The sequence below is a fragment of the Haemorhous mexicanus genome, chromosome 19, assembly GCF_027477595.1.
Source record: "Haemorhous mexicanus isolate bHaeMex1 chromosome 19, bHaeMex1.pri, whole genome shotgun sequence".
NCBI lineage: Eukaryota > Metazoa > Chordata > Aves > Passeriformes > Fringillidae > Haemorhous > Haemorhous mexicanus.
In genome coordinates this window covers 14036961-14047085 of record NC_082359.1, presented here as the reverse complement: position 1 = coordinate 14047085, position 10125 = coordinate 14036961, and positions in this window count along the sequence as shown.

Below are 10125 nucleotides of genomic sequence, written 5' to 3'. Positions count from 1 at the left end.
GACCAGGTAAAATGGATGAGTTTGAGATGAGTAAATAGACTGAATGAATTGTCCATCCTGCCTTGAGTACCAGAGCCCTGCACCCTCCAGTCTGTCCCTTCCCTCTGCAGCCAGCCCAGGTGTGCTCACAGCTCCAGGTCTTTAACAAATGACCAGTTACAGACTGTTATCCCTCCAAAATTCCACTCGGCTTCTTTTCATCTTGCAGTTGGTTTATATTTCTGAGGATTTTGATATTACCTGAAGAGTTGTATCTACCTTATATTACAGAATTCTACTGGAATAGCTGCATTAATGGATGGACTGCATTGATGAAATCCTCTCATGTGTCTGAAAGCTGAACAAGTGTAATGGGTGTCATTCGAGGTAGTTTGGTAAATTCAGAGCTTTGTTTACACCGTTTGTGCCTTCAGCCTTTGTTGACAAATAGTTACAAGTACAGGCCTTAAGTGAATTATAATATAATATAATATATAAAAATAATACCATTTTTTTCAAGTGGGATCAAGAATTCCAGAGTCTAAAACCATGGGCAGCATCTGTAAGCCACTTGAGCTGATCTTGGACTCTAAACTCCAACTCCAAGGCACATTCTGTAATAGTTAAATGCTAATGAGAGTGGACACCTTGTATTTTATGGCTCCAACTTCTTTTTTTACTCTCTGCTACACTAGTGCCTGACTCTGAGGCCTTGTGTTTGTATTTAATATGGATTAAATCTGTTCCTTAGGAAATACTTGGAGCGTGAAAGCTGCTGTTTTAAATTAGTTCATTACAGCTTTACATGCATAACTGCATAAACATTCATTTTTTCCTGCTTTGATCACCTCTGATCCTGGCTGTTAATGCTACTGACTTCCACAAGCCTTTTTTCCCTTGGACTGTTTTTTAATTCTAACTTGAAGTTGTGAAGAGCAGATTCTGTTTATTTCCCATGATAATGACTTGCCTTTATTTCAAATAGTTTGTACTTAGGTCAGTTCTGCTGGGGCACTTTTTTGTTGGAAGAGTGTTGATGTATCAGCAGTGTTTTGCTTCTGCTGTGTTTCACCTGACAAAGCACCTTGGTCTGTGCCACTGAAGGGCACTGCAGAAATGTAATGTACTATTATTTATTTATTATCATAGCTGACAAGCTGCCTCCCAATTACATCGGAGAGCACATTTGTCATTTCCATTTTCGTTGTACTCTTGCAATGTATTATCTTCACTTATGGCTTCTTGGAACGTTTCTGTGGTGTTTTTCTGTGATTAGACACTTGGAGTTTATACCAAATTTACCTGTTTCAGCCCTTTGCATCAGTCATTAATGATTTATTTTCAGTGTTTAGTGTAGAGGTTAACCATGGGGGGTGCTCAAGCACCACAGAGCTGCTCCCTCACTTACCTCCCTACCCTGCCTGTGGTCCAGGAGAGGAGAAAAGGAAAAGCAGAAGGAAGGAATGTTGGGGGTGAAAAAACCACCAAAAAACTCTTTAGCAAGTGAAGGATAAGTGGAAAAGAGGTGAGAAGGCATTGAAATAAACGATGAAAAGGCAATCACTCCTCCCCTCCCATGGGTAGAGCAGTGCCCAGCCAGTTCCTGAGGAAAAGACAGGCCAACCCCTCTGAAATTCCTTGCTTCCCATTCTGTTGCTGAGCACCATGGGTGTTCAGGCTATGGAATATTTCCTTAGTTACTCTGGGTTACCTGCCTGGTTGTGTCCCTCCCAGTTCATTCACTCTCTCCTGTTTGGTGGGGCAGAGTGAGGAGCAGGGGAGCCCTTCTTGCTGAGCAAGCACTGTTCAGCAAAAGCTGAACATTTGGGTGTTACCAGCGCTGCTTTGGTACTGCAGTGAGTTCAGACTTTCCAAAATGGCCCAAACTTTAAAATAGGCCTCTTGTTTTATGTCATGTTTTCCTGTTAAGTGATAGAGGACACTGCCATTGCAACGCATGGCTGAGTTAATGCACTGTGTTACTGCTCCACAAAAACCTCTCATGCAGGATAACGTGATGTGTAGTTCTAGAGAATTTACATCAGGCTTTTGTAACTGCTGTGCCATGGTGCCCAAAGCATGGGTACACATTTCCATTGAATATCATTTGGCAAAGCTGAGTGGGAAGAGAAACCTTGAATAGTCAGGAAGCAAGGTAATGAGATGAATGGCTTTAATACTTTTGTGAACCATTCTAAATCTGCTCATACTGGAAATGCATGCAATTATCCATAAAATAAATTGCCTTTATCTCATAATTGTCTTTGCTAATTACCTTTTTAACAAATTAAAAGGTGAGAGGGCTGAATGCTTACATCTGTGATTTTCAGTAGTGCATGCTGATATTGTGCCTTTGTTTACATTTTACACATTCCTAGTGTAAAAACATTACATTTCCACTTTGCCCTAGTACCTGGAGCAAAGCCTGACTGTGCAGTCAGTGCTACCTGGGAATAAGAATTCTCCATAATTGATGAGATCCACAGGCCTGTTCCTTCCTGCAGTACTTCTTCCAAATGGGAGAAAACATTCCAAATAAGAACTGCCTGCAATTAAAATTGTAGCACACCATCACAGTGGTGTAGCATGTCCTTGTAATGTCCTAGGGCTTGTTTCTTGTTTTCCACCACAGCTGAAGCCTGAAAGGATCGAAAAGAAAATGCATATTATAGAACTAGAAAGAAACATAGAGAAAGCTGCTTTTATCACTGAGTGAAGCATATAAAACTGGCTGTAGAATTACCTTGACCCTCCTGCCTTGATTGTTAAAATCTTTCATGGTCCAGAATTTTCCCAAGTTCTGATCAACGAAGGGGGAGAAATTTAACAGCTAGAGATTGGAGCTGCTGACAGTAATTTCATCTTGTTTTTTTAGGATTTATCATAATGGCATCCCAGCTGTAAGGCAGGACCATTAACTGTTCTTCATGTTTTCTGCTTCTCTGACTAAACCCCTACACAGGTAACAAAGGAGCTGGAAAATAACACGAATTTAGAAATGTGGCTCTGCTTTCTGCCTATGACATGGTACAATATGCAATTGATATTCTAAAATGTATAAAATATCATTTGGTATGTCTATATTTTAACAATTCACTTGAGCTACACCTGGGAACCTGAGTGTCAGCAGCTGGTCTGCCACCACCTTGGTAACAAAAATGTATATTGGCAGACCTTGCACAAGCTGTGCTCCACTGATTAGCAATAGCTCAAAATTTAATTTTATCAAAATCTCCCAAATTCTCACCACACAACGGTTAATTAGGGAGCTTTTCTTACGCAGCCTGCACAGTTTAAAACTTGACCAGCAGAACTATGAATATAGAAAAGAGTTTCCAGCAGTGCCCCAGAGCATTGTCCTGCTGCTCCGGTGGTCCACGGGGGAAGCAGAGCTTCCTACTACTCGCTGTTCAAAAAATCTTCCTTGGAAAAGAAATCAGCACCCAGGTTAACTGAGCTCTGCTGTGATTATCCCTGCTTCAAAGCTGCACGGAGTTATTGCCTGATCATTCCTCTGTACTCTTATCTGAGATATATCCTCCTTGACTTCTGGAAGCAAATGCAATAAGGCAGAGAGAACCAGCTTTGATCCTTTCCCCCTGGATTACAGGATAATTTGTTTGGCCTCTGAATATGTGATGAATTATAGGGAAGGCGCATGATAAGGACTTGCACTGAGACAACCTCTCTAAACTATGCCCGGGGATGAAAGCAGCACTCAGGTTTTCATGTCCATCGCCAGAGCACTCAGATTATGCACCCTGTGCTCAGCTGAGAGGTTTTTGTGCCTGAGGGGCAGAGGAGTCAGAGGGTACCTGAGAGAGAGCCTAGGTCAGAGCTGAAGTGAAGACTGCTGAGGCACCATGGATCATGTAAGGTGCCATAAGGAGTGAGCACTCTGGTCTGCAGAGGACAGCTGTACAGTCCTTTCTTTTTTATGGGATTTCAGACAGATTTCTGCACAGTTTCTGTCATATTGGCACTTATGCTTTGAGGGTTTTCCCCCCTTACTCTGTTTGCTGACAGAAAACAAAATTTGGTTAATCCCAGGTATGAGATAAGGCATCAGGACACCCATATGAAACATAATGCACTACAGAATCCAGATAATAAACCCAAACACATAACTTTATTGAGAATACTCAGAACCCTGAAAGACTCCTTTAGCTAAAATTGTTAAAGCTGGCTGAGCTTAGAGAAAAAAATCTGCTTCCTCTTCATGTTCCTATTCCAATTCTTTATTCAAAAAACTTTGAGCCAGTGAGCCTAGAGGAGACAAATTAATTAAAATTGGTAGAGGAGTGAAAGCATAAAGGTGATAGAAATAATAAAGTTAGAGACCTAATTCTCAGGTGGTCTGAATTAATGTATGCCAGTGACATCTATTATGCAATGCTAGTTTCCTTAACAGCAAAGTATTTGGCTCTAGCGTTTTTTTAATTTTCCAGCAGATGTTATATCTGGGATTGTGATAGGCCAGATACTGTTCAGTGCCTTTGTTTTGTCATAAAGGCATTTAGCTTATCTTGAAAGTCAGACCATTTCTGTACAGCTAACTAAAACAAAACTTGGAAATCCTAGTTTTGTGTGTTTATGTGTATGTGAGGGGGTTTGATCCAGATTTGGAATAATTTCCTAGCCATATCTGGATTTGGAGTTCTCTACTCTATCTTGCTAATTGTTGCCTGGCAGGGGTTGTGGAAAGACTGCTTTGGAGATGTCTCTGCTATGCTGGAGCTCCCTGCTCTGACCTGGCTTTGGCTCCTGATTATCCCTCCTGCCAAAACCTGTCAGCATCTGCAGGGCTGGGAGCAGCAGCTGCCTGAGAACAGGGTCCTCTTCCACCTCAGTGTCCCCTTCCTGGGAGCAGCAGCTGCCTGAGAACAGGGTCCTCTTCCACCTCAGTGTCCCCTTCCTGGGAGCAGCAGCTGCCTGAGAACAGGGTCCTCTTCCACCTCAGTGTCACCTACCTGGGAGCAGCAGCTGCCTGAGAACAGGGTCCTCTTCCACCTCAGTGTCACCTTCGTGGTGCTTGTGGGGTTCCATCTGCACTTCCTCCACTGGGGAGGGCAGAGCTGCAATATTTGGGCAGCAGCTGTAGCATGAGCCTTGTGTTAAAGATTGGTGCTTGCAGGATTGGAACATACAGTGGCTGCCTTTGAGGCTCCAGGTGTGTGATGCTGTTTCTGATGAGTTCATTTCTTTGGCTTTTTTCTCTACTGTACATGTCAGGAGACAGAGAGGAACTGCTAGATGTAGGGGACAACCAAGCAAACTTTTGTTGGTCTGTTAGACTTCTCCTTTTCTTCCATTTGCTGTCATCCTTTTTACCAGAGTGCTCTGAGAAAGCAATGATGAATTATAATTGTGGAAGAAAGTGGTCAAGGTAACAATTTTAGTCTGTACAAACATGTACTTCTCCCATCTCAGTGTCATTTCTGTGAGAATATCTGCAATCAGGAAACAGCACATCTCTCCTGTCAGCTGTCTGCTGCAAGATGCACTCCAGATGTCCCCCAGGAAACAGATGTACGAGCTACATAAAGCCAGATAAGACAGCTACAATATCCAGTGTATAAGGAGATCCTACTGCATACCATCCCCTCCATGCATTGAAAAAATAGCTGCTTCTTTTCACTCAAGAAAACTCTTCTCTTCTGAACAATGACATGCCATTCTCTGCTGGTTTTGAAATCTCCCTAATTTCTTTGCCTGATAAATTCCCGTATTTGTTTGAGGAACATCAATAGATATTCCTGTACAGAAGCCATCTGGTTGTTTAGACATAGTAATATCCTCCACTGTCACTTCTTGTTAGCTTTATTTGCTATTTCAGTTTCTTCTATTTATAGCAGTGAGATGCAGATCACTTTAAACATGCGATTTCCTTCATTTCTTGCTGACCCAAGATTAATACTAGAGGAAGATTTCCAGCCTTTAAGTGTGCCAGACAGGAGGCACCATGTATTTTAGATGTCCAAAGAAGGAAAAAATTTGCCTGACTCAAATGCCAACAATAAGGAATATTCTTGTCAAGGCTAATGAAAATTCAATCAGAACATCAAATTAATTTACGGGGTACAGATGAATGAAAGAGCCAGTAAGAGAAATCTCAGAGGGCAAAGGGTCAAGTGAAATAAAGCTGTGGTCTAATCCTCAGCTTCATCTTAGTGATCCTTTCCTGTCCAAGAGGTCTTGGTATTAAAAAGGGTTGATCTCAAGTAGGGCTTTTGTTTGTTTTGTTTGGGTTTTCGTTTGTTTTGTTTGTGTTTCCATTTGCTTTGTTTGGGTTTTGTTTGTGTTTCAATTTGTTTTGTTTGGGTTTTGTTTGTTTTGTTTGAGTTTGTTTTGCTTATTTTGATTGGGTTTTGTTTGTTTGTGGGGTTTGATTGTTGTTTGTTTTGTTTTGTGGGTTTTGTTTGTTTTGTTGTGCTTTTTTTCGGATTAGTTTTTGTTGGTTTGTTGGTTGGTTTTATTGCCAGCTTGGGTCTGGTTGTGGGGTTTTTGGGGCTTTGGGTTGTTTGGGGTTTTTTTGAGGATGAATCTTCTCTTTGTAACAAGGCTCTGGCTGGGGCTAGTGATCAAGTTTTGGATGGGCAGTGCTGGATCTTGTATGCATGGCTTTGAGAAAGGTACTGCTTGCTGTTTGGGATGTGAATATATTTATTATCCTTTTTCTTAGTGGTTTGGCTGGGTCCCAGAGTATTTAATCTGCTGTTGTGCCATTATCATGATTATCTAAATGTCCCTGTTTCCTGACTGCATTGCTTTTGGGTCATTAACATCACCAGAATTCTGAGGTGAAATTATTTCTCAAATTTCCTTAACTCCCTCCTTATCTTCTCAATAAATAAGAGTGGTATCTTTATCACACCCCATGGTCAGGAATTTACATGCCCTGGTACTGGAGTCCTTCTGCCCCTGTGCCACTGCTTGCTCGATGAGCAAAGGATCCATCCAGGAGTGTGAGTGCAGAAGGACCTCTCAGACTGGCAATGAGATTTGTGTTTCTGTGGTTAACCTAACTCTGACTCACTGCTGGCCTGTCAGCAGTGATTGGTTTTTGTACAGGAGACTTTGAGAAAACTGCATTTTCTGCCATCGATTGTTAGTTTAAACTTTTTCTCTGTCTAACAGAGAACTAACTGATGAAAATGCTGAATGAAACTGAGAGATAGTAAAAGTAGAAAGAGTATTTTGTGCCCCTTCCCTACTGCTCTTTTCCTACCCAAAAGAGACTGCAATTTCCCAAAACTGAGCGTGACAAAGACTCATTTCCCTGTCTAGTGGGTTTCTACAATGCCACAGGAATGGTGAAGGCTCTGGAGGCAAATTCATGTGAGGAATGGCTGAGCTCACCTGGTCTGTTCAGTGTGAGGAAGAGACAGACAGGAGATCTCATTGTGGTCTAAAACTCCCTTGTAAGGAGAAGAGTAATTTTAAAAATTGGGGATGTGAAATCTCTAAAAATGTGAACTCTAATGGATAAGCAGAGTGGTAAATCAGAAGTTTCAAATGAGCAGTGTGAAAGAGAGTTTTATACAGCTTTGTAGTATCTTGACATTGCATAAGGCTTTTGTATTAATCTTTCAATAGAAAAAAGATGGGTTTTTACAAGAGGAATAAAAACACTTGCAAATCCACTGTCTGGATTTGAAAATTTTTGTTATTTTCTTTGCTTTTTTGCAGAACTGAAAACTTTCAATGATATAATTTGCTGAATGTTGATTGATGCCTTGGATTGTCAGTGCCAGTGTTTTCTGATCATCGTTTTCATGAAGAGCTGCTCTGCTTCAGCTTCCTCTGAAGTGGGATTTGGCATTTCCACATTTTCCAGATGGAAAGTCAGTGAGGAGATCTGTAGTCATGTTGTCAAAGAGCTCTCTGCTCCTGGAGCCATCAGCAGGTGTGGTTCTATTCCAGAGAGAAAACAAGCAGCTGTGATGGCAAGGAGCAGCAGGGGCTCAATTATGCCCAAATGGCTCCATGTTCCAGCGCACCTGGCACCCTCAGGTAGGCTGCACCGGCTTTTATTGCAAAAATGTTTGTATAAAAAGCTCTCCAGTCTTCAGTGGCACTCTAATAAAAGGTGTTTTATCCCTGGAAATGCTAATTCACCGAGTCTGATGAGATATGATTTTTGAAGTGTACCCTTGGTGTGTCACAGCTTCAAGAAATGACGCTTCAGTGTGTTGGGTCTGTTAAGGAAATAGCAAGGTGTGTTCAGGAGCAGCTAAATTACCTGCAGGAGTTACCTGCACTGCTCGTGTAGAACCCATCAGACAGGGCCTGTGGGGTTGAGCATGCAGCCCTGGAACTGGAGGTGGGGAAGGGAAATCCTGTGCCTGTGGCTTTCCCAGGGTCAGGCTGCCCTCCCTTCCCGTGCCTGCTTGGAGCTGTGTGCCTTCTGCTGGGGCACCTGGGCACCTGGCTGGGCTCCTGAGGGGACCAAGGAGAGGCTTTTTTTTTTTATTTTCACAGAAATAAAAGAAATCTTACATGAATTGAAGCTTCCTATTCCTTTCTAAGTGTGTTAAGCAGAACCATCTCAGTTGTGAGCTGGTAACCACTGTTCCAGTATTCTCTAGTAATCTCCTAGCATTTCTCTAGAGACTCTCAGCACCAGAAAAGATGATTATGGCAGAATTCTATCATAATGAAATATATCAAGATGAGAGTTTTGCATCTTTAAAATAATCCAGAAATTTTGAGGTGAGCAGTTTATAACTTCAGGGTATTATTAATATATTCCTCCATGTATCATTATTTTACAAATGAAATTCCTGTCAACTGAACAGCTTAATTTATTGAGTAATGAAAAAACATCTTGTTATACATCACACTTTAAAGTTCTTAATTTATTGTTGGAATAATTTCTGAAGCTTTAGGGACTCACAGGAGCTAAACTTCAGATTTTTTTTAATAGTTTAGAAAACTGGCATAATTTCTATAGCATAAACCCAAAGTATCTTATTAGTTTTTGTTAAATGACATTATCTAGAATAAATTATCTTCCCTTCATTTCAAACCAGATAGTTTAAATCCTAGGCTGTTGGTCCTTGCAGTCATGTTCTACCTTGCACGATTTTGACACAATATCCTGTGGTACTAAATTTTAAATGAAGCTTGAAACATGTCTAATTTAGGAAATATTTACATATAATCAAGGAAACACAACAGGGAACTCTGTTTGGTAGCAGTGCAGTCAGTGCTGTAATTGATATTGGAAATCTTTCTAGGAGGACACAGTTAGTTTAGCAAAGCAGTTATGGCCTCATACATTGCACACAGAGGAAAACAGCAAATTGCACTGCGTGTTTATTTACCACCTTCATCAGTATATTATTGTGAGAAGGGTGCTTTTATCTATGTAGTAAATCTGCTTTGTCATGACTCAGCAGGTGAAGCTGCATTTTGTGCTTGATGCTCTTTTCAGGATTTCTACTTGGGGGAGAGAAAGCCTGTCTGAAAAAGAACAACCCCAAAACAATTTTTTAAAAAAGTCTCAACAAAAGCAAAACATCACAAGTGTCTGAATGTGTGGTGTGGTAATACAAATGATGTAAGCAAGAAGGCCTCCCAGACAAGAGGAGTCACACTTGTAACCAGGTGCTCTAGTGTGTGGACTGCACATGCTGCAGCACTTTGTGTCTCTCTGGTGCCTCAAACTGTATTGATTTTTAGAACTGAGAGCCTCAGCCCTTCCCTGAACCAATCTCTCTTGTCACTTCCTGTGATCCACAACATCCCACATTGCTTGCAAACAATATCCACAATGTCCACAACTGCAGTGCTCGCAAACAGCCAGGGAGCTTCTGTGGGGAACACCTGCTCTGGTTTGCACTCTGTGCTGCTGCAGCTCAGGGCTCTCTGGGCCCGGGGCACAGGTGTGCTGCCACGTGAGCAGGGTGGCAGAACGGGCGGCAGGGGAGAGGTGCAGCCCTGGCTCCTTCCGGATGCCCTGGGGAAGGCGTGGCTTCCTTCTCTCCCCACCTTTCTCAAAGACACCCAGCAGCAGCAGAGAACACCCTCACCTGGGCGGGCAAACAACCACCCTCACCTGGGCGGGCAAACAACCACCCTCACCTGGGCAGCCGAACACCCTCACCTGGGTGGGCAAACAACCACCCTCACCTGGGCGGGCAA